This window comes from Vipera ursinii, assembly GCF_947247035.1.
Source record: "Vipera ursinii genome assembly, chromosome: 2".
Classification (NCBI taxonomy): domain Eukaryota; kingdom Metazoa; phylum Chordata; class Lepidosauria; order Squamata; family Viperidae; genus Vipera; species Vipera ursinii.
In genome coordinates this window covers 131,239,110-131,264,123 of record NC_139513.1, presented here as the reverse complement: position 1 = coordinate 131,264,123, position 25,014 = coordinate 131,239,110, and the positions used below count along the sequence as shown (strand labels likewise).

At 39.6% G+C, this 25,014-nt stretch overlaps 1 long non-coding RNA gene across 3 annotated transcripts in view; it reads right to left on the bottom strand.

Annotated features, from left to right (window-relative positions):
• LOC310633611 overlaps positions 1–25,014 on the bottom strand; it is an 87,975-nt gene that overhangs the window by 21,197 nt on the left and 41,764 nt on the right. For all 3 annotated transcript variants that reach the window (XR_014491036.1, XR_014491037.1, XR_014491038.1), the window contains 2 exons: positions 2,916–3,085; positions 1,537–1,967 (listed from right to left, as the gene is read on the bottom strand). This is a non-coding gene — a long non-coding RNA (uncharacterized lncRNA). The remainder of the gene's footprint in view (positions 1–1,536; positions 1,968–2,915; positions 3,086–25,014) is intronic.

Sequence of the window (25,014 nt, the reverse complement as noted above, 5' to 3'; positions counted from 1 at the left end):
CAAAAAAAGCCTTCAAATACATAGGTTAATAGTAAAATAATTACAGGAGCAAGGAGAAACATCCTATCTTATGTAACTTGAAACATTTGCCTGACCTTATTTGTAAATTGCTGGTGAAGGACTCAGAACGTGAATAGGTCAAAGAGTGTATGATTAAACAGATGCAGAATTTAGATATCGTAACAGATATGCCACAACAGGAATTTTCAGTAAAGAAGAATATTACATTTATACTGGATATTATAGAAAAAGGGGTTTTCTGTTGATATATAGATGATGATTCTATCCGTTCATCACGTTTGATTGTTGGTGATTCTATGGACCGCCTCTCGCCAATTACCCAATCTTGTACGGCTTCTTTCAGCTTATGTTCTGGATGGTGTCAGCTTTGATGGTACCTAGCCACTGTGGAAGCCTCATTTCCTTTTACCACTGACTATTTGGAGCGCAAATGTCTTTTCCAGTGAGCTTGAACTTATGGCATGGCCAAAATAAGTAAGGCATTTTTGCCTTCCAGCCATATGTCCAGTTTTATAAGCTCCAGAACTTGCTGTCGCCTGTACTGTCCAAGTAATGGTCATGAGCTGTGATATAATGTGTCTATGAAGGGGGGAGGTGGTGTGATGGACTACAGGGAGTCTTCAAGTTATAATCACAATTGGGACCAGAATTTCTGCAGCTAACAAAGTAGTCGTTAAATGAATCACAACTGATTTTATGACCTTTTTGCCATGGTTAAGTGAATCACACCGTCATTAGGGAAATCTGGCTTCTCCCATTGACTTTGCTTATCATCTGGGAAGGTGGTGTCCAGATGAACTGGGACTTTGCAGCTGTTGTAAATACATACCAGCTGCCAAGCACCTGGATTTTGATCTTAGGGAATGCTATGACAGTTGTAAGTGTGAGGACCAGTTGCTTTTTTCAGTGCCATTTGAACGGTTGCTAAATGAACATTTGTAAGTTGGCAACTACTGTACAGTGAAGTGGCAGATTCCCAAGAAAGAGGGACCAGATTCCAAGGTAAAGGCAAGACAAGAGGCAAGACAGTCCAGAGCTGGATCAGAGAAAGAGGAAGAGATTTAGGATATCAACTGCCTAGATTCTCCCAGGGTATATCCTTTAAGGTTAGCATTGCATAGGTTTACTCTGGCAAGATTCTGTTTATATGGCATAAGCAAATAAAGAACTGAATTTTGGCTGTATTGTTCTATGTCGTTCTTGGGCTGGGCTGGGCAGGAACCTTCTGCAACACCACAGCTCAAATGAATCAATTTTCTTCTTGTCTAGTTTTTTTCATAGTCCAAATTTTATAACTGGAGGTAGCTATGGGAAACACAATAGTGTGGACTAATCTGGACTTAGTTGCCAGGCTGGTATCCTTGCTTTTCCATGTCATCTGTTCTTGACACTTTGTTGGTCAAACAGTTTTTTCCCTTATTTGTCTTTGATAATTCTTTTATGAGCAGCGAATGGTATTCCAATCCTTTTGACTTGCAGAAATGCATTCCTGGTGTGCCCATTCACACGATCTACTTGTAACTGTTTGCAGTGCTGGTGCCAATAAACTTCATTGTTTTTCTTGCTGCTTTTTGGAAATTCACATTCATTTTCCTTGCTTCGTCTCATTTGCTTGCTATTTTAGCTGCTTTTCTTAACACGAGAGCATGGACATAATCAGCATTTAGTTGCCAGGCTCATGTCCTTGCTTTTCCATGCTTGATACATACTCATCATTGCTGTGCAATCCAGCACTTTATTTCAGGACTGCACTCACTGCTTTGATCAATCTGCTATCTTAGGAAAGTGAATTCTTGCACGCATTCGATTTCATCACTGCCAATTGTTGTTTTGACATTTCTATTCCTCGCAGTCACCATGAGTTTAGTCTTTTTGACACTCAGGAAGAGACCAAATTTATTGCTTTCTTCATTCTTTTCATCCAATGTTCAGGCCTTCTTTGGTTTCTGAAAGGAGAGTTCACCATTAGCATACTGAAGATTGTTGATGTTCCTTCCTCCAGTAAATATTATTCCAGTTCTATGAGCCCTTGTGGTGCAGTGATTAGAATGCAGTATGGCAAGCTAACTCTGCCCACAGCCAGGAGTTTGATTCTGGCTCAAGGTTGACTCAGCCTTCCCTTCTACCAAGGTCAATAAATGAGGAACCAGATTATTGGGAGTAATATGCTGACATTTGTAAACCGCTCAGAGTGCTGAAAAGCACTATGAAGTGGTATATAAGGCTAAATGCTGTTGCTATTCCTGTTCTAATTACTAAAATGGACAGTTAATTTTCTAAAAATTGCTGGTAATGTAGTGCTAAGATCAGATCATCTTTACCTATCTGGTAGCAATGCTATAAAATTGGAAAATGATTCAGATTAGAATGACACAAAATTTCTATAAAAGTTGAATTCCCAGTGGTATTTTTATTCAACCTTACTAAACAGTATATTCCTATAAAGTGCATGCTAATTGTTGCAAAGATAATATATGCCTTTTATTGGAAAGGATGCTTGATCCATTTTATAAAAGAATGACCAATTAAGTTGTGTGAGTATGCTTTCATGTCTATAATAACTTCATATCTCAAAAGTAAATCTGGCCAAAAACTTAATTCAAATCAGTTTTGTTACCTATTCATCTACATCAGGCAACGGGGATTTTTTTTTCTAAACTGGACTAATTCAGTTGGATTCACAAGAATGTGATGAAACTATCTCTAGATTCCTGATATAGTTGGCAATGAAATAAGTAAATGGTGAAATCTTCCAGCTGTGGAAGGCTAGATTACAATTCAATACATACTGTATATTTGTACCATATACAAAAATTGTGTTTCTTTTTTCATGAAGTCTATATTTTAATTTTATATATTTCTGAATTAGACTATAGATGTAGTAATTAATGTACCTTATAGAAATCAGGAGACTGTGAATTCTAGTCCCCATTTAGGCATGAAACCCATATAGGTGACTTTAAGCTCAGGTGTCAAGCCAGTCAGTCATTTCTTGTCACAGCCCATGGATCAGTGTTTGGTTGATCCCAGGAAAAACAGCAGATCCTGCATTTATGGGGAAACACTAGGAAGAAAGAAAAGGAAAATTATTGTAGTGTACAATTTAATTTTATCATTTACACTGTGCTAAGTTTCCTGATATTTATCCTTTGCTTAGAGCTTAGTAGAAATTTTCAGGCTTTAAAAATATTTGTAAATCCTTTACTCACTTGTATCCTATACTTGTATCCCTTTATTATGTTCTTTTTGTCTCCCCTATTTGTATATTTTCTCTCAAATGTCTAATAAGTATATTAAGTAGGAAAAGAAAAGAATGCATTGCTTGGCAGGAACCAGCCTGGTTTAATAACAATAAGTTCTGCAAAACCAACTTGATCTCTTTTTTTGATTGGAGTGACCAATTTATTTAACCACAGGAATGCAGAGGATATAGTGTACCTTGAATTTAGCAAAGCATTTGACAAGTCTCCCATGAGGTTCAAATAAAGAAGAGGCCAACAATCAGATGAGGTAGGCTATCATCAGATGGATGAAGAATTGATTGAATAATTGTTCCCAAAGTCTCTGTGTGTGTGTGCGCGCGCACGTGCACGTGCATGTGTCTGTGTGTATAGTATATAAGCTGGAGCAAAGTGTAAATTTGTAGAGCTCTGTTGTAGTTCATTTGTTGCTTAAATATGAATGAGTCAGATGATGCAACAGAAATTATGAGTATTAGATTTGCAGGCAACGAAAGAAGGGTGATAGCAAAGGACAGAATGAGGATTCAGAAGATTTTGGCAAGGTGCAATTCAAAACAAATTCAACATGGACACCTGAAAAGTCCTATATAGAGATGGGACAACTTGGAGTGTGTTTAGTGAACAGCAATGCATGCCAAAAGGTTGTGAAACAGACAGCCAACAGAGGCAGAGTGAGGCAATCTCAAAAAGCAAAGGTAATTCAAGACTCCATCAACAAAAATAAATCAAGAAATCAAGAAAACATACTGCATCTCTCTATTGCATTGGTCAGAGTGCATCTAGAATATTTCATCCAGGTCTAGCAGAGCATTTTGGGAAGACCAATGATGATAAAGCATTTGGAAGGGAAAAAAATTATGAAGAATAATTGGGGTTGTTGGGTATGTTTAGTTGGGAGAAGAGAAGATTTGCTGGAAGACATGATAGTTGTCCTCAAGTATCCGAAGGACTGTTTGTGTGGAAGAAAGAGCAGAACCGTTGATCCAGAAGACAGGACAATAAACATGGATTAAAATTACAGGGAAATAAATTTGATTACACATAGGAAAAATATGCTAATGATAGGAGCTATTCCGCAATTGAAAGAGCCTGGATAATTATCTGTTGGAAATTCTGTGCTAGCTGATACCTGTACTGGGCAGATTAGATGAAATTATCTCCAAGACCCTTCCAACATTTATATTCCGTGATTCTGTGTGAAAAAAAAGTCTTAAATATAGTCAGACACATGAGGGGCTGGATGTGGGAAGAGAAATACTGTTTAATTTAGCCTTAAGGGGAAATAAAATCTATCCATTTTCATAGAAACTGCTAAGCACCCTGTGCAATATTGATTTTGCCCCAGCCAGCCATCTGAAACAGGTAACATTATTTCTAAGTCAAATAAATTGTTTTAACACACTTTAGAACTTCTTTGCTTCCATATTGTTAACTTTTGTTATTATTAAATTTCTGCGATAACAACAAAGCATCATCAAGGTACACACAGAGGACTATGTATGGGTGTTTACATAAGAATCTAGACTAGGTTCTTGGTGGACTAGTCATGATAGGCATCGGCAATAACTAGCTATCTATCTGAAAGTTTTCTTCAATTATTTTTAGCCTTCATTTCCTTGTGAAGGTCACATCTCCTGCACAATGCATCCAAAATAAAAGAGCAGAGCCAGTATATAAAGAGGCAGTCCTCTTTTTGAAATCCAAGCCATTTTGAGAAAACCTCTTTTATATGTATAAATAATATATATAAGGACTAGAGTGCACGAACACAAGCTCGCTATTAGAAGACAAGAACAACATTCACAGGTGTGGGCACACATGGCTACACATAACCACGTCTTTAATCTAACAGGGACCGAGGCAATTGCCAGTGACAACACTCAAGGCGGACGCTTGTTTAAGGAAGCTTGGTTTTCAAACCACTCCTCTATCAACCGGCACATAGACCTCCCCCCTGCATACCAGGCACTAAGGAATTGGGAAGAGGAACGATATGGAGGCAAACAGCGCAAGCACTTACAGAGTGCCTCATTGTATCAAAATCAAGATTGCACAAACGTACAGTCACCCTGCATTGTAGAACACAGGGAAGAAGAGAAACAACTATTTAGAACCTCTGGTATAAGAACACGGGCAATGACTAGAGCTATGGCTATAACACACAGAACTGTCAGCAATCCACTTTTGACAACAGACACCCAGAGACAACTACATCCCCCCAAAACGGATGCGCAACAACTCAAAGGAATACGGCCGGCCTCAACAAACAGACTGGTGATGCGCTCCATGAGCAGAGCGCAGAGACACTGACAGTATAAACGCAATCTCCCCACCCCAGCGTTTCCATCCTGACGACGTTGGCAGTTAGCCAACGAAAGCTTGATCTTTTAGCAATAAAAACTGTTTTAGTTTTTCTTATTCCATCCCAATGTTCGCTTAGTTTTTTTAATAAATAATCTCTCTCTCTCTCTCTCTCTCTCTCTCTCTCTCTCTCTCTCTCTCTATATATATATATATATATATATATATATATATATATATATATATATATATATATATATATATGTGTGTGTGTGTGTGTGTGTGTGTGTATGTATACACACACACACACACATATGTGCATGGTATGCGTATGCGTATATGTATGATAGTGATTTACAGAATGATGATCTGTTTAAAAAGGAACTAAAAAAATAGCAACCTCACTCCTGCTTGAGTGAAGATGAATCTGTATTAAAGCAAACATATGAAACAGTTGTTTGGGGAGCCAGGCATCTTTTCATGCCTCATTTTGTTCCCAAATACACATTCTGAGGAAAAGTAGATACAGACTGCATTAAATAAGGATAAAATGTGCTTGTATTATTTGGCACTCCTTCCTTTCAAACTCACATGACTGCTGGCCAGTGGGGGGAGGGGGAGGGGAGGGGGATCATGAGCTGCATATTAGTAACTCCTGGATAGAAAAGTCTCATTTGAGAAAGCGCTTGGCATTATCTTCTTCCAGAATAAGTTTGAGTTTCCATTCTATTCACAGCCTGGTGGTCTCCTATCCAGTACTAACCAGACCTGACCCCATATAACTCTTCTAGCTCAGCCAAGAATGTCTGTCCTAATCTCTAAATCTATGGTGTTCTCACAATCAGGGTCTTGGTTGCTGAATTTATAACCAGTTCCTGAGGGCATACAGTAAGGAAAAATAAACCCTGCCTGACTTCGTAAAAATCTGCATCCACCTATACTGCTTCCTTTATCCTCTGTCTGTGTCTCTCCAGATGTTCATAACTTCAGTTCTAGCAATTCTACCCAGCATGGTCAAGCTCAAGAGATGCTGCAAAATACAGATCAGCATACCACTATTTCTCCAATTCTGCAATTTCCTTCCAAGCAGGCTGCACTGCTATTTTACTTTAAAACAAGAAAAATAGGATAAGGAGGAGTAGGAATGAAGCACGGGTTTTCTATGGCCGTTATTCACATCAGTCTCTACTATAATCGCTGATTAGCAAAAGCACGTGACTGAACAAAATAACCACAAACAAAATAACTACAAATTAAAAGCATTGTTAAAATACTGTATTAGAAACTGGGTAGGAAACTTGCAAAAAGAGTTTAAGCTGCTGCTACCATGAACCTGTATGTGGAACATATGGATCCAGTAGTTGCTTTTACTCCTGCTTATTATTGTCCCTCTCTTTCCCCCTTCTCCTTTAATGTTCAGGCACATTGACAAAGGGAAACATAAATCATAATTTTTGACCCAATACAAATCCACAGCTGTATGCTACAGCAACACCTGCAGGGTGCAGAGTCTGCTGTTTTAGGCAGGCAGACCTTCTGTCATCTCGACAGGGAGACTTCATGGAGATATGAGAAGTTTGCAGACTCTAAGAAAACAGTGTATATTATTGTCTTCCCAGTGGTTCTCATCTCTTAAACCACAATAATCAAGGTGTGTAAAGACCATAATCTGGTAGTAGTAACCAAACAATTAATTTAGTATAATGTTCTATAGATGTCTGCGCACATATAGTCATCCCAGAGCCACTTGATTGTGAGATGGGCTGCATATAAATTTACTAAATAAATATATATGTAAATAAATAAAAAGCAAGTTCATGATCATTTCAATAATGAAATGACATTTCGATGAATAAATGGCATTGCTAGGTTTGCTCTACAAGCCAAATCATAATCTATGGTGAACAAAACATAATGGCCACACAACACAATGCCAAACAAAACTGTTTTATTGCTTAGTATGATATACAACGGTCCATAATGGGCCATGCAACACAATGCCAAACAAAACTGTATATCACATATACAAACCCAACTTATTCTTGTTGATTCTGGGTCACTTAAGAAATGTTAATTACAGGGAAAATTAGAATAACTTTGGAAACTAATCTCCAGGTCTACTAAAGCATTCTAGTTCCTTCTGTTTAAAAAAGAAGGACGTATGGGTTTTAGATGGAGTTTAAACCATATGTAAATAACTTCACTTTTTAATTGTTAGGGCTCTCTATAGGCCAGTGATGGCGAACCTTTTAGAGACCGAGTGCCCAAACCGCAACCTAAAACCCACTTGTGTATTGTCAGGTGCCGGGTGGGCGTGGCCCATTGGATGGGTGTGGCCCATTGGGTGGGCGTGGCTGTGGTGGTAACGGCAGTCTGGGTGGGACTAAAAAGTTCAATCAATTCCAACTTTGCGAGATCTTTTTTTTTTCCTGCAAGAAGTTGAAATTCATTGATTGATTGAACCTTTTTTTTTTTTTTTGCACACGGCGGCGGAGGCCTAAAGGGAAAAGGTTTTATAAAACCCAGCTGAAGGCCTAGGACTGGGGCGATGGCATGTGTGCCCACAGACAGGGCAATCAAAAGCTTTATTCAGGGTTCCCATTTTCCTGAACATGAAATACTAATGCCCTTGCAATAGTGTTAACTCTCTGCAATTAGTGCTTTTCCTTTCCCCGTAGAGAACAAAATGAAGGAATGCCTGTGTGTAGAACACTTCCATGTTTAGAAACTCTGAAAAGACTCTTTTTGACTGAGAGGCAGTGAACTACACTCAGCTAACAGGTGCTCTCCTGAACTTTTTGAACCTTTCTTGCTCTATATGAGACAGGGAGATAGGACTGAAACAGGAAGAGAAGATGTAACCCTGAGTCTGCATGTGTTAAATATAGGCCCTAAAATTCGCTTTCCACACTGGAGTAGCCAGTGACATTGCTTTGGTTATATAAGGCACAGGAGGGAGAAATAATCTGAAGTGAGGGGATGTTGGAAGGAATATTTCAGAGATTTCTGCAGATAATCTCAAACTGACAGGAGGAAAGTTCAGAAGTAACGTTAGAAAGTATTACTTCACAGAAAGAGCAGTGGAGGCTTAGAACCAACTTCCAGTGGAGGTGGTGGGTCTGAGTTTAAACATGCTTGGGATAAACACATGTTGATCATCTGATAAAAATAAAACAATAAAAGAAATAATAACAATAAATAAAAATAATAAATAAAACAAAAACCTCAAAGAGCAGACTTGGTGAACCACTGGGTCTTTTTCCGCCATAAGTTTTCTATGTTTCTGTGTAAGTTTTTTTTTTTTTTGCACATTTAAATCACACTGGTATAGCAAAATGACTACTGATATCTCTTGCTATGCTGTCAAGTCAGAAATATTTCATCAAAATATTTCTCAAAAGTCTAGAGCAGGGGTGTCAAACTGCCAGTCCACAAGCTGGTTGCATCATGCGGGGGCCGCGCCCACCCCAGCTCAGTCACGATACGCCGTGACACGTCACGTGATGGGCACATTTGACACCTGTGGTCCAGAGAACAAGAGTGGGAATGAAGCTTTTTTTATTTCAAATACAAAGACATAAATGAGGACAACAGAGTTGCAACCTGTCGGTTAATGGAGAGATTGACTACAGACCCTAATATATCTGTTATAAAATAGTGGTTTATTTTAGTTAATAGTTGAAGTCGTACTGAGCCAATAAACATGAGTTGCAAGGTCACTTCATCATATAACTGTTATCCTGCCTATGCACTGCATAGCTGGGTAGTAATCTTTCATCTGTGTCTGTGTCTGTCTCAGTGGGAAGTCCATAAGGTCCAAGGAATCTTATTGCAGATCTGGAACAGAGAAAGCTTTTGTAGGTTTTGAAGAATGTGAATAAGATAAACCAGATTTTGAATGGGATTCTTTTCCAGTGGACCTTAAAATGTATCCTATACAACAGGCATACAATTTGTGAGAAACATGTCTTCTTCCTGCACTGAAAAAAATGGAGGAATTTGAATTCATTAAAAAGGCAGTTGAATATATTATGTCTTTCCTACGGCACAGTTTACAATTTGTTTCTTGATTATTTGGCGACCTTCAGTTACCTAGTAGATGTTATGTACTCATATTGATGAAGCTGTTCTAGCACTCACTGTCATTCCCATAAAAACAGAGAGGGAAACATGTGAAATAGATTTCCCCATACCTTCTACTTCTTGGTACATCTGTATATTGTCCAGTCATAAATTTTGCTGCTGGATAATTCCTTCCGCATAGCTCCAAGCCTGAGCACTAACAACCAGGATTAGAAAATTAATCTATCTGAGTTGCTTTTGAGTAAGAAAAATAAGGGAAGGTTCACCACTTCTTTGCCAGTGGATTTTTTTCCCTCTTAAACATTAGGCATGTAATTTGCAAGCTACAAAAGGGCAAATCATGACTCACAATTCGAGATAAACTGTTACGAGGGTTGTACATTTCAATTTTTGAATATATTATTTTGAATCCTGTCTTTGGAGAAGGGCGGGATATAAATGGAATTAAAATAAATAAATAAATAAATAAATAAACAAAGCATTTCACATCATGTGTGCGATTATTGGAGGGGAAAGTGTTTAACTATATGTAAAACTCTAGCCTAGAAAGCAATGGGAATGCAGTTCTTAATTCCGATTAAATCACGTTCACACAAATTTCTCAGCATCAATTCATAAATTTGTTGTTTGCAAATCTGGGCAAAAGATGGAAGTTTTGGGTTGTTTTTTTTAAATTTCTGATCATCACTATTCCTTTTTACCTATCACAAAGGGCAACCGAGGAAGCATGCTTTGGATCATCTGATCAAAGAGTGTGGTCGTTCAGGACTCAGGAAGTACCCCTCTCTGCTGTGGCATCTGCCCATTGGAATGAGGTCCCTTCCTGAAATCTAGACAGCATCTATCTTCTGGAGGGCCTTCAAGACCTAACTTTTCTCCCAGACCTTGGGATACGGGCTATGGAAATCCCTTGTTAAATACATTTATCGTGTGTTACATACGGCTTGATGTTAGTCGTCTAGATTACCATTTTATTTGTTTCCCTTATTGTATATCTATTATATGGAGAGGTTTTTCCAAGTATTGTGCAGACTCCATATAGAGAAGCCAAGAAAGCTTTTAGAGGTTCTGGAAACAGTTTCATTACTGATGGCTTGGCCAAGGGTAGCTATTTCTTCCCTTAGGCATGCTGGAAATCCCAACCAGATTCTTTTTGACATCATGAGGGTTGGAAGTCAGCACCCAAGAGGAGGTACCAGCTTTAGAAAACCAAGCCAGCTCCATCCATTTGAACTTGCTAAAACTGGATAATGTAATAAGTTGCCTCTTAAAGGACTATGCAACCAACAGTTCACGTTCAATTCAAGCTTATAAAGTTGGAAAGGGATTCCAGGCTTGGCTATTGAATCAGACAACACCATCAAGGCTGCTGCTTATTTATAATCTGAGTATACATAATAAATAATAATAAATAATAAACCTTTATTGTCAAAGTACAACATGTGTACATTGACTCACAGGTATTTTCTTCTCAGGTGAAAGAAGCAGTAGCTTCTGACCACATGCGTTTCTCACTTTTTGTCAATAGGAAATGAACAAATATACTTGGTGCCTTTTTAATGCAGCTTACTGCTAAAAGTTGGAGCCTCCATAGAAGCCTATGGACTCACCGCCCTGAATCCTTCGGGAGAAGGGCGGTATATAAATCAAATAAATATAAATATAAATATATAAGGCTGCACAAGAATGATTCATATTGCTCCTGTGAACCACCCTATGCACATGGCTTTATAGCTTGTTGTTTTCATATTATTTATTTGAATATGCATAAGCCATTAATGTGGGCAACAGAAACATAACATTGGTGAAAGTATACAGGACCTATTAAGGAAAATAAAAGACAGCTCAGTCAAGGGAAAGGAGAAGGCATAAGAAAGAAATTCAAAATAAGTCCTTCCTTCTGTTTGGCATAAGAGCGGGTAGAAGAAACACTGGTAGGTTTTTATGAATTCTGCTATTATACTCTATAACCATTCTCATAATTCTTGCAATGTCTGTTTACTAATCTGGCCTACCTCTAAGGACTGAGACCATTGGCCATGTGGTAATCAAGAAACAGTCAGACAATTTTTACATTCACTAGCAATTTGAGTGACAGGTTACTAATCACTGGTAGATTGGCAATTAGGGATAGAAATGAAACCATTTCAAATAGTCTTCAATTCTGAAACCAACCAGACCTACAGTATATCTTCCCACTGGGCATACCTAGAAGTAATAAGGAACTACGGAGCAGTTCTTCACTGAAAATATGGCGACTATGAAGGGCCTGAGCAAAAGAGAAGGCATGCTGCAAAATTTAGGCCATGCAGTAGTCAGGAAAAGAAACATATTCCTGTTTTCCAACTTAAACACTTGGCCTGGCATTGTGCCTTGTGTCTGAACAAGCACCAAATATCTTGGGAATATAACGAAAACTGCATGGTTTGGTTTGGTTTTGAAAATGTCAATAAGTACAAACAGTACAATAGAAATAGTTCTAAACCTTAAGGAACTATGAAGAGAAACAAATTGAAATAAAACTGAGAATCCCTCACACACCAGCCAACTGCTTCAATGTAAAGTATTATATGGATTACCTTTACTATGGCCCTTTAACAAAGACTACATATTCACACAGACACGGTAAACAAAATTCCATACTGGGGGGGGGGCAATGGGCTGTCATGAACCCTGTGATTTTTCAGATTCTTTTTCACAAAAGGGCAGGCTTGTAATATTAGGCTCAGTGACAAGAACAACACGGAATAAATCTGCACCCGCTCATTAAGAACACTGAATGTGTCACAATCCTCCTTGTCATGCTTTTAAAAATAGTTCCACCAGCCATTTAAAACAAAATGGAAGGAAAGGGGAAAGGGAGGGAATCCTTATTTATAATGTTTTGTAAATAATCTGACTCAGCCAGGTGGAAAATGTTTGCATCCGAAGCAAGGGCACTTGTGAGCAGCCTTTGCAACAGCATGAATCTGCTGTGGGGTGTGGTCCAGGGCAGAGGTCTCCCTCTTAAAACCTCAGAGAAAGAAGAAAGGCCATGTTCTTGGCTGCTTAGAATCTCCAAAGCCAGGCAGCCTGGAGCAGAGATTTCAGAGGAGGAAAGGGATTAGAGACTAATTGAAAGGTTAGGGAAGGATTTGGTCCCTCCAGAGGTTTCCGCTTTTTGTTCTTCATATTTGCCCAGAGGTGTGCAGTGCTCTTGGCAGCACAAGCTGAAACTTAATGCAGGATTTAGAGCCCAATCTAAATCTGGATCCACATTTCTCAGAGTCATATACAGGAAATGGGTGGTTTCTTTCTTTCTTTTTTTTTCAATGCCACTGTAAGCAATCCCTCTGACTAAAGCTTTGGATAGAATGTCTGCTGTAGCAGAATCATAGCTAATTGCTCCATTTGCATTCTTCCTTTCCTTTCCTTTCCTTTCCTTTCCTTTCCTTTCCTTTCCTTTCCTTTCCTTTCCTTTCCTTTCCTTTCCTTTCCTTTCCTTTCCTTTCCTTTCCTTTCCTTTCCTTTCCTCCCTTTAGCCTTTTCCCTTTCTTCCTGAACAGAGAGTATATTTCTACGCTCTCTGTATCACTGCTTGCCTGCTAATGTTCCCGCTCAAAATGCCAGACTGCTATTGAGCTTCCCAAATCAGATTTATGGCCAAATCACAAGACTGACAAACAGGGCACATGTGGTAACTAGAATTCCGGCCTTCCCTACGGCAAATGCTGATAAACATTTCCTGTGCACCTTCCACCCTCAGGGTGAATTTGTCGATCATACACTCTACAGCGTGGCACAAATGAAAGTGATATTCAAGTGCAGGAGTGGTGTTAAGTCTTCATAGTGTCAACCTGTGGGGTGTTTGAGTTGCACAGTCTCTGACCCAAAGACAGTAGCTCCGAAAGCCAGTGTTCTGGTCTCCCTTGCAGTCAAAACAGCAATGCAGAACATGCAGAGAACCCAGCAACTGGACAGAAGGGGATACTCCCACAGTATGCCTGCTGGGCCAACAAATTCTGAAGGCATCACTACTTAAAAGTGTTAGGAATGCTACACTAGTTTTCAGGATGCCTTTTACTGGATGCTGGCAGTGCGGTAGGAGGAGTGTTGAGTGGATGTAATCCTCAGTAAGCTGTAAGTGAGGGATATGTGTGTCAGCGCAAGGAGACTGAGTGAATGAGCAAAATAAATATCAATCTTTGGGGAGGAGGAGGAGGACTCCTCATGCTTGTAAACTGTGCTTTTTTTGTAAAAGAAAAAGGTGCCAGAACTCACACATGTCATACAACCCGCCTTGCCTACCCTACAAGGTTCCATCGAAAAAAGGGTGCCGAAACTCCGTTCTGGGCGTTCTATGACAAAAAAGCCTTGCTTGTAAACATCAGGAGAAAAGATGTGGACTTAAAGCTGCTGAAGCTGCCAGTCTCTGCTAAGGAAAGATGCTGCATTATGGCCTCAATGCCCATCCACCTTTCCCTGCCCCATACCATCACAAATTTTTGGGTCTTGAGGAAGAACACGAAGGAGAGGAATTTACAAGTCATCTCCAAGCAGAGACTCACAAAATGCATGTTTCTTTATGAATCTTCAGCTGAAAATCTTTTGGCAGCTCAATCCTTTTCAGAGATAGACCCTGGTTGCTTACACATTCCTAAATGCTCCAAGCCACACGGTGAGACTCATCTCTGAGCAGGAAACAGAACCATGGCTGGCTCTATGTATGGGCCAAGTAAATAAAGCCCAAGGTTTGAATAGAAACCTCCATGGCAAGAGATATGCCGTGAGAAATAAATATGTATTATAACATAATATATTATTTATTCATATTTAATTATTTGTAATAAATATGCATTATTTAGAAGTTCTACAGCTAAACTTTAAAACGTTCTATAATTAAAAGGATATCTGACAGAAAGGGGAAAAAAATCTAATTAGAAATTAGAAATCAAGAGTTTTCCGTCTAATTTTCTCTCACCCAGGGTAGCCTTTCTACATATGCTGGTTTTTAATTTTTATTGTTGGTCATGAGAGGCGTTCGGTCCAACTGTAAGAAGAGGCCTAGTTACCTATTCAAGCAGTTTGTGAGAATTTAACCCAGCCATTGAATAAAATTAGAATAGGGATTCAGCAACTAGCTGGATTGGATGATAGAAATAAAAGGGCTTTTATAGTTAATGTTTCCAAACATGTGAGAGCAGATATTATTCCTTCCCCTTCATGGTTTCCATCCACTAGAGATTAAGAGAGAAACTTCCTGGGAGCAAAGTGAGAGCATTCTTGGTTGTTTCCTGTGAAGCATTGATTTATTGCCTGTTACTGGGGACCGTTTCTGCTCTAGGCCATAGTTTTAACCAGTACATGAGGGGATATGGGCCTAAACCAGCAGTGATTTTGGACAGGGGATCATTTCGATTTAGAGACATAGTTTGACACCGGATGCAGTTTCAGTTCTGAATTGGAGCCCCGGCTCAAATTGAAAACAGAGCCTTTTCTCCATTTTCACACAAGCATGGAAGAAACGTGCAAGCACAGGACCTCTTTGGGGGAAGCAATGACATCTGCCATATTACCAACAAATAAGTGTAGGGGATTTTTGTGAAACAACTTTTGATAGTCATCATTTTCTTTGTAAGGTGTGTCCATTAGTTGCGAGGGGCAATTTGGTTTGAACGTTGAGTGCAGGTAGTCCTCAACTGACAACCATTCATTTAGTGACCATTTGAAGTTACAATGGTACTGAATGGTACTTATGATCGTTTTTCACACTTACAACTGTTGCAGCCTCCCCATGGTCACTTGATCAAGATTCAGACACTTGGCAATGGACATGCATTTAACACAGGGGTGTCAAACTCAATTTCATTGAGGGCCGCATCAGCATTGCAGTTGCCCTCAGGGGGCCAGGTGGGTATGGCCAGGGTGGGCGTGGCCTACTGGGTGGGCGTAGCTAGAGTGCATATGGCCTACTGGGTGGGTGTGGCTAGAGTGCATATGGCCTACTGGGTGGGCGTGGCCAGCTCTACATCGTTGGCATCAAGGGTGCCTATGGGGGCCTGGGCAGGAGTGGGACAGATCTGAGGGTCTCTGGCAGAAGGAGGGTCTCTGGGCCAGGGCCAAGGCAGTGGGGGCCATTCCCTCACTGTTTCCAGGATGGCTTCGTGGGCCACATGAAGCCACTTCACGGGCCGGATCCGGACCCCGGGCCTTGTGTTTGACATGTCTGATTTAACAGAATGACAGAATGATAGAACTGGAAGGGACCTTGGAGGTCTTCTAGCCCAACCCCCTGCTCAAGCAGGAGACCCAATACCTTTATTTATGATAGCTACAGTGTTCTGGGTTCACGTGATCACCTTTTTGCGATCTTCTGACAAGCAACGTCAATGGGGAAGCCAGATTCACTTCACTTGTGTTATTAACTTAACAACTGCAGTGATTCACTGCAACAACTGTGGCAAGAAAGGTCATAAAAGGGGGCAAAACTCACTTAGCAATTGTCTCACTTAGCAAAGGAAATTTTGGGCTCCGTTGTGGTGATAAATCGAGCGCTACCTGTTTATTATTGTCCCAATGTTTTTATATATTCACACAGACAGAGTACCAACTATGTAGGTGTGTAGCTTATAAATGCTCAGAGTACTGATGTCTCACCTTTTAGCCAGAAAGGGAGTGTGGATTTTTTTTTTCATTCTTCGTTTCAGAACTAAGAAGACCCAGTTTAGAGCAGTGGCTTTTGTTGCACAGCAGAAGAAGGCAGCCCATGTGGCACAATCAGCTTTCGGCCCTTGTCCCTCCCTCCAGTCAATTATGCCACTGAGCAGAGTTCACAATCCCTTACAGCCTCCCGGCATGTAGCAATTTTTTACAAAACTTTGAAATGTTTCCAAGAGGGGGCAGTCAAGGAGAATGTGGGAAGAGACCCAGCTGCTAAGACGGATCTGGGAAAACTTGAAAAGGAGTCCTTCTCCCTGGATAGGCCACACTAATTAATATCTTGACTGTAAGTTTAGCTCACAGCCAAATATACCTTGTTCATACCCAAAGCAATAGCTGGCTAGGTCAGCTCACTGCTAGCCTAAGGAAATGCATGCATGCTCTGGCATACCCATGAAGGCAGGATGTTCCTTGTTTCCATTGTTCATTAGATCTCTAGAAACAGGGCTCTGTAAGTGTTCTAAACTTTCTGTCCCAAAGGTGCTTTTTAATAATAATAATAATAAATAATAATAATAATAATAATAATAATAATAATAATAATAATAATAATAATAATAATAATAATGTTGGAAGGGACCTTGGAGGTCATCAAGTCCAAACCCCTGCTCAGGCAGGAAATCCTATACCATTTCAGTCAAATTGCTGTCCAGTCTCTTATTAAAACTTCCAGTGTTGGAGCATTCACAGCTTCTGGAGGCAGGTTGTTCCATTGGTTAATTGTTCTAACTGTCAGGAAGTTTCTCCTTAGTTCTAGGATGCTTCTCTCTTTGGTTAGTTTCCATCCATTGCTTCTTGTTCTGCTTCCAAGTGCTTTGGAGAATAGCTTGATTCCCTCTTCTATGTGGCAGCCCCTGAGATATTTGAATACTTCCATCATGTCACCCCTTGTCCTTCTCTTCATTAGACTAGACATATCCAATTCCAGCAACCATTCCTTAAGTTTCTTTTCAAGAGGCAACTGGACTTTCTTGTTTTTCTTTGAAGACATTTCACTTCTCATGAAGCTTCTTGGATGAGAAGCAAAATATCTTCAAAGGAAAACAAGAAAGTCCAGTTGCCTCTTCAAAAAGCACCTTTGGGACAACCATGACCTGGATGAGTGAGACTCTCTATAGATATCTAAATCTTCTGGTTCCTTCAGAAGAAATCCAATGCCTTCTTTGTTGTTGTTGTTGTTAGTTGCAAAGTCATGTCCGGCCCATCACAATCCCATGGACAATGTTCCTCCAGGCCTTCCTGTCCTCTACCATCTTCTGGAGTCCATTTAAGCTCATACCTACTGCTTCAGTGACTCCATCCAGCCACCTCATTCTCTGTCGTCCCATTCTTCTATTGCCCTCAATCTTTCCCAACGCCTTCTAGGAGAAGTAAATTATCTAATTACTGAATTTCGGAGCTACCCATTCAGAGAATCCCCTTATTATAAGGATGCAATCTCAGTTTTATTTGACTTCATTAATTTAATTGTCCCTAATTTATTATTCTAATGCAACAGATAACAGTAGTTTGACTTAAGGAGCCCTGGGGATATCATTCCTTGGCTGTAAAATAGATCAACTTTGTAGGAGAAGGAATAACAGAACTTAGGAGCAGAGTGAAAAGAGAGATCAAACTAGAATCCCTACACAGTCACAAGTGAACTAAGTCCAACCCTGCCTCCCCGATGGCCGCTGATGCTTATCTAACTTTAGCTAGGGGCAGCCGTTAGTTGGGAAGATTCCTGTGCATAGGCTTTCAGCAATAAAGCAGCTTAACTGAACTTTACTTGTGGGCTTAGCCTTTTGTGCCCGACAACTTTCTTCTTCACCTCCCTTACCAACTATTTAGCTTTGCTTACTTAAGGTGAGTTTCTTAAGCTAGAACTTCTGTACCTGTATCATCTTAGGCCACTTTAGACCATAATCATCATAGTTTAAGCATGGATTGCTTCCCTCAGCTTTATGTTTCATTAGAAGCAAAATGCATAATTCTAAATAGTATGGCCAGTGAGGAGGGGCATTTGTACTTGAACCTACAATTGCAATACAATCATACAGATTTTCTGGGTTCCTATCCATCTATGAAATATTTTCAATATTGAGATGATACAATCAAGTTACGTATACTGACTAACAATTTACCTAGCTGGTACTTTCCGCTGTGTATTATACTGTAGCCTTTTATCACGTTGCTCTAAAGTTTAAGATTTTCTACGTTGTAAAACAAAGAGCCTCAAATGCTTTGTCATCTGATCTGGATCTCGAGTAATCAGAACATTGCAAAGTCACTACAGCTAATCAATAAATTAGTACCAGATGTCCAGTCAATTATAATAGACTTTTAAGGGTTGAGGGATCCTGAAGTGGAGGGGGGGTGGAATATTCATATGACATAATCAAACATTCCTAAGAAATGAGGTTGTACCCTTCCAATTGTGGTATCCCTCATCCCTAGAAGAAATGAAATCTACACATTAGGGTATGAAATAGCTTTAGAATCACTCCATCATGTAGTGCCATCTGGCTCCTTCACAGGAGCGAGCAAGCACCATCCAACCACGTTTTGGATGAACAGAATGAGGGTGGATCTTTGTTTTTTCTTCCAAAAGGTGTGCCAGTTCCACCTCTCTTGTCTTGGAATGAAGCCAAGGTACTGCTCATAACTGCTGGGTAGTAAGCTAGAAACAGCATTAACATATGCTATGCTGGGCGAATGCGGACAGATTTAGAAGGGCAAACATCAGCAAGAGAGTGCAGAAAGTTCTGGGCTGAAGCAAAATAGCTTTCAGGGAAGAAGAGCCAATATTTCCCAAGCAGAATTTTGTTTAGACATACGCACATGACACATTTTTCACCTGAATTAGCTGATTGTATATATTGTATATGGCATCTGCTTCTAAAATTGATCCATCTAGCTAAAATTAAAAAAAAGATAATTATTTAATTATCTTTTAATTTTTGTACATTTCTGTGTATTATTCTTGCCCTGTACACCGCCCTGAGTCCTCAGGGAGAAGGGCGGTATAGAAATATTAATAAATTAAATTAAATTAAATTAAAACCAATGGAATCATCACGGCCACATTTATTGCTGAGCAGAAAAAGGTGGAGGGGATTGTGATGACCCATTTTGGGGGGAAAGATTTCAGTCTGCTCAAGAGCCTACTTTCTTTACCAAAAGTTCCAATCTGAAACCTATTAAATAACAGTAAAGTTAACAAATTTCAGCAAGTTTAAAGTGTCCTTTCCCTTCCACTGACATAAGTAAGCACCCCCAGCTTTTACCAGTTTAGAAATTACGCACTGAATCCAAAGGTTTGAGATCAGATTCATTCAGACACTGGTGTGCATCTGCATTAGCCTCAGTTCTTAGTCCTGGATTTCATATTTATTGCATACATTCGTGTATGCAGTCATGGGAACCATTCCCAAATCTACAGAAATGTCAGCTGTTGCTTGCAAGTACATTTGCATGTCCTTCTCAAGTCAAATGAAGAAAAGAGCAACCCACAAAGCTTTCCCCCCCCCCCAATACTGGACACCATTATTGAACTAGAATGGGGCAGACAGACAGACTGAAAGACAGAAACTTTAGTTAGGTCATTGACCAATAAAAGTACAATCAATAAAATCAACCATACAAAACTATCCCCTAACAACAAGAACTATCAGCGACCATTTGTGAGCGAAGCTTATGCATGATGTAGCAAAAGTTTGCTACTTGTAGAGAAATGGATTTATCTTGATTGCTAAGCAGATAGTGCAAATAAAAGCTACCAGAGTGCTCCAGAAATTTAAATAAAAGAGGAGTAATAAACTGGTGGTGAATATACCTCTAGAGCTGGCAATAGTGAAAACATGAGCTGTGGTTTCTATGGTAGTCATATCACAGGGGCAGTATAGAATTTCTTATGGGCTCTTCCTATACTTTTCTTCCAGGACAAGGCATTTTCCTAGCATGAATGCTGGGAAAGTCAATTCAAGTCCTTGCAATTTACCTTACTGAAAGGTAAGTATTTTGTCTTCAGCAGTTCACAGACTGTAAACAGGAATACATTTGTTCCAAACCTGAGCACTAAACATTCATAAACATTTTTGAAAGTATATTCATCTTTCCAAAGACTTCCGGTGTCTTGAAAGTTGCAGCACAATCAAAATTTCCCGATGAAATATGTTTAATGCAATTGCATAAAAGTACAGTTTTCCCTTTCATTATAATAAAAAAAAACTTTTTTAACAAAAATGGGCAGAGATTTTCACAGTTGAAACTCCCCTTTCCTTACTCACTGTCTGCTTTTTGTTTGTTTTTTCAATTTCTGCAGCAGGAAGCTGAGACACTCAGTTTGGGATTGATCTATAGCTTTTAGGATGCTGTTTCAGAAAAAAGAAGACACAGAAAAATGGCATGATTGATTTCCAGAACACCAGTGCTATTTCCAGGACATCATTTTCTGTACAAAACTTTACTTCATTTCCCATAATTTCTTTCTCTCAAGAGTATGATGTGGTGTCCACAAAGCTCATTGCTATTTGATATTTATTACTGAAAACCCTACTTATCTAGATCTTGACAAGATGCTTAACCATTCTACCTTTTTACCAATGTTTTGTCTCTTCCATTTTTTTCCTCCTTCGAACCGAAGATACCTCAGGGCGCACTGAGAGCTTCTTGACTGATTTGCTTGGGTAATTGCTGGTTGTTGTTGTTGCTGCTGCTGCTGCTGTTAAGGATTTAGAACTGAATGATACAAAAGTAACTGCAAAACCAGACAACATATATAGCCGTGGGAGGCAATAATGCCTGGGGGCTGAGCCAAGCGATGAAGACGGGGGTCACTGGTGAAAAAAGTCATACCCAGAAAAAAACAACTGAGATGGAAGTTTGCAATGCATCCATAGGTTTCAGTGCAGGCGGCCACTGCTTTGGGTCTTTCTCTCTGAATGATTGTTCCCACTTGGATAAAAGACAGGTAAAGAGGAGATAAAGATAGGGCCTGTTCACCAAAGAAAGATGGCAACATCCGGAAGCTCCATTTTGTGTGTGTGTGTGTGTGTGTGTGTGTGTGTGTGTTGACTCCTGGCAACTGCCTGGACAAGTCCCTGTAGTTTTCTTGGCAAGATTTCAGAAGTCATTTGTCACCACTTGCTTTCAAGGGCTGAGAGAGAATGACCAGCCACCAAGCTGGCTTCATGCCTAAGACAGAACTAGAGCTCACAGTCTCCCAGTTCCTTACCTGATGCCTAAGCCACTAGAGTCCCAGGGGTAGGCAACCTTGACTCTTTTATGACTCATGGAGTTCAACTCCCAGAATCCCTGAGCCAGCCATGCTGGCTCAGGAATTCTGAGAGTTGAAGTCCACGAGTCATAAAAGAGCCACAGTTGCCTATCCCTGCACTAGACCAAACTGGCTCAGAAGCTCCATTAAATTGCTGCAATTAACCATCTGCTTTGCACATAATTAGGAGGTCCAACTGGACATGGCTTAAGCAAGCAGTTCCACTACAGTCATATAATTCATTACAACTTCCTGTTTTCTTTTGTAACTGTGGATGAGGAGAAACAGAAAAGCAACTAATCTGAGCTTCTGACTTGCTGTTTTTGGCTTTCGGATTCCCTGACAAACTTAATTTGACAGTGGTCAGAATACACTCTCAATTCCAGCCCCAACCGCAAAACCTGGTCAACATCAAACTATTTTTGTTTATTACGAGGAAGCTGTTACAAAGTGTCCTATTTGATTTTTCTCAGTGAAATCACCGCTCTTGGACATCCAAAATGGCAAATGTTAAATATTTATGCAGACGGTCTTGTTCCTATAAAATAATTAGAACATCTTAAAAATCATTAGTGACTCGGGTGGAATTTGCTGAAGGACAATCATTTGTATTTGTTGAAGGACAATCAATTGGTGATTTGTGGTGCAGGAGTAAATGGCAGTTCTTGCAATGCACAAACACTGTCGGAAGAGCCACTATATGCATTAGAAAGCCTGCATCTAATTCTGAGTTTTGCCTTGTAATCAAAGCCATCTGTTCTGCTTACCGTATATCTTTTAATTTTGGGAATTGTTTAGCCAGCTATTTCTATGCCATGAAATGATCTGGCCTTTGTTTTATTATATATTTATACACACACACACACACACACACACACACACACAAAAGAGCGCAAACACAAGCATTTCCAGCACTTAGATATAGCATCATGCATTTTTTCAGTCATGGCTGGTCTACTAGGCACTCAAAAGGCTCCGGTGATTAGATAATCCAGAATGATTACAAATCCCAGAACAAGGGCTAGCCAAATCTTCTAGGCATGAGTTGAACATTTGAACATGAATTGCATCATCCTCTCCTCCAACATTTCCACCAAAACCTTAACTATGCTGACCATTAAGTACAACGATGACATATCTTAATTAGTTCCTCCAGACTTCTTCCAATTTGGCCTGAAATAAATGAGGAAATGGGGCATACAGCTGAAACAAATTGACCATATTGTGCTTGCATATAAAATTTGATTATTTGTACAACTGAGTGCATAACTGAATTTGACATTCCCAATTCAAGAAGGTATTTCCTTCATTTTCCTTGGTCCTTTACTCCTCCCTTAGGCACAATGCAGTCAAAGATGTGTATTTTAGTCCATGGATTTTAATGGAAAATCTTAGACTTTTCCCATATCACTGAATGAAACCTTAAAAGGTAGATGTTTGCTGAGTGTATCTACTGATTCAGACAGAATGTTGTGCCCCTGCTTCTATATTTCAATGAGATAAGCTCATCTCTCTGAAACAGGTTTTGTACCACACTGCATAACAAAACCAGAGCAACAAGTACACAAAAAACTTATGAAATGCAATAGTTGACACACACATACTACTACAATACACATAATATTACACGGAGAATGTAACAGGTACAAATATTGATTCTGGTACCTACACATTTATGTCAATTGCTTTCTCAAGGCAGATAATGTATCCCTTCAATAAGAAGTTATAAATCTAAAATTTTAAAATATACACCATTTGCCGACTGAAAAATCGGCTTCTAGTTTTTATGTTAGAGCCAGTCACTTTTATTTTTCCTCCCAAACAGCAAAGTTTATTAAGTATAAGCATGTGAGAGATTACAGGACTTTAAATCCAATATTGGCCCAAGCAAATGTCTACTATTCCTACTAATCAATTACTAAGCAAATGCCTTCTATATCAAATAGTCCTCTAGGATAATCAAGAACAACAGATCATAGCCTTGGGATATTTGTGTACTTTGCTACTCACATCAGCAAAGTCATTTGCTGTTGCCTGGCTGCTAGTTTCATCACAGTCACAACATTCACAACCTAATATCGTGTGATGTTGTGGTGAAGGATTTCAATTAGATTTCTGTTGCCAATAAGAAAAAAGATTTTTAAAAAAACCTCAATCAAACCCCCACATGAAAGTTTTTCTACATCTTTAATAACGACTAGATAGTTTATGAAGTACCCAACCCAGGACACAATTCATAATCTAAATTCAGGTCATTGTCTAGGACTGTAGTGTGTCTTTACTCTTGCACATGTTTGCATATAGACAAAATAGTTTTCAGGCTTAAAGGTGCCTCCTTTTATGCAACAGAGCAAAACGAAACAAAAATAGTTACAAAGGTTGCCTGTGGGAGATATAATGCTAAGACTCGTAATCTCTGCTATCTTCCTGTTTTCAAAATGCAAATCAAGCATGTCAGCACATGTTTGATTTTTCAGGGAAAATGAGGGCAGCGGAGGGACAGGGACACAGGCCTACAGACCCAGCCCTTCTCTCTGACTCTTGATTAAGAAAACATATGAAAGCCCAAACAGTCTGAAATTGAAATCAAACCATGTTTGGGAAGTAACAAGCAATTTAAAGCTAGGATTTGGGTGTCAGCCACATGTTGCACATCAGAGGGGCCATGTGAGGTTAATCATTGCAGGCCAAGGATTTGCAAGCTGCTGAAGCATTTCCACATGGTGACTAACCCTGGAGACAGCTAGGGCAATCTGGAACTGGGGGAAACAAACCACCAGTACTTGGGCAGAGAAGGTGGATCTTAAACACAGACATTGATGCAAATCACATAAAAGCAAAATCTTTATCCAACTACGTTAGACTGGGACTCTACAGGCTCATTATTGGGATGTATGGGATGTACTTTTCCTTTAAATGGAAAAGTGAACAAACTTTCAAAAGGAAAGTGAAATGCACCCATTTTGATCTTTGCTTCCTAGGAATGCTTGTTAAGTACAGGTCGTCCTCGATTTGCAATACTTCATTTAGTGATGTTCAAAGTTACAACATACTAAAAAAAGTAACTTACGACCATTTTTCACAGTTACAACGTATGTAGCATCCCTATGATCATGTGATAAAAATTCAGTCGTTTGGCAATTTATGACCATTGCTGTGTCCCGGGGTCATGTGATCCCCTTTTGCTACCTTCTGACAAACAAAGTCAATGAGGAAGCCAGATTCACTTAACAACCAGGATACTAACTTAACCACTGCAGCGATTCACTTAACAACCGTGGCAAGAAAGCTCGTAAAAAGGGGCAAAACTCACAACAAATGTTTCACTTAACAGAAATTTTGGGCTCAATTGTGGTCATAAGTCGAGGACTACCTGTGCAGGTGGTCTTGGATAAGGACTACCCTGTTGAA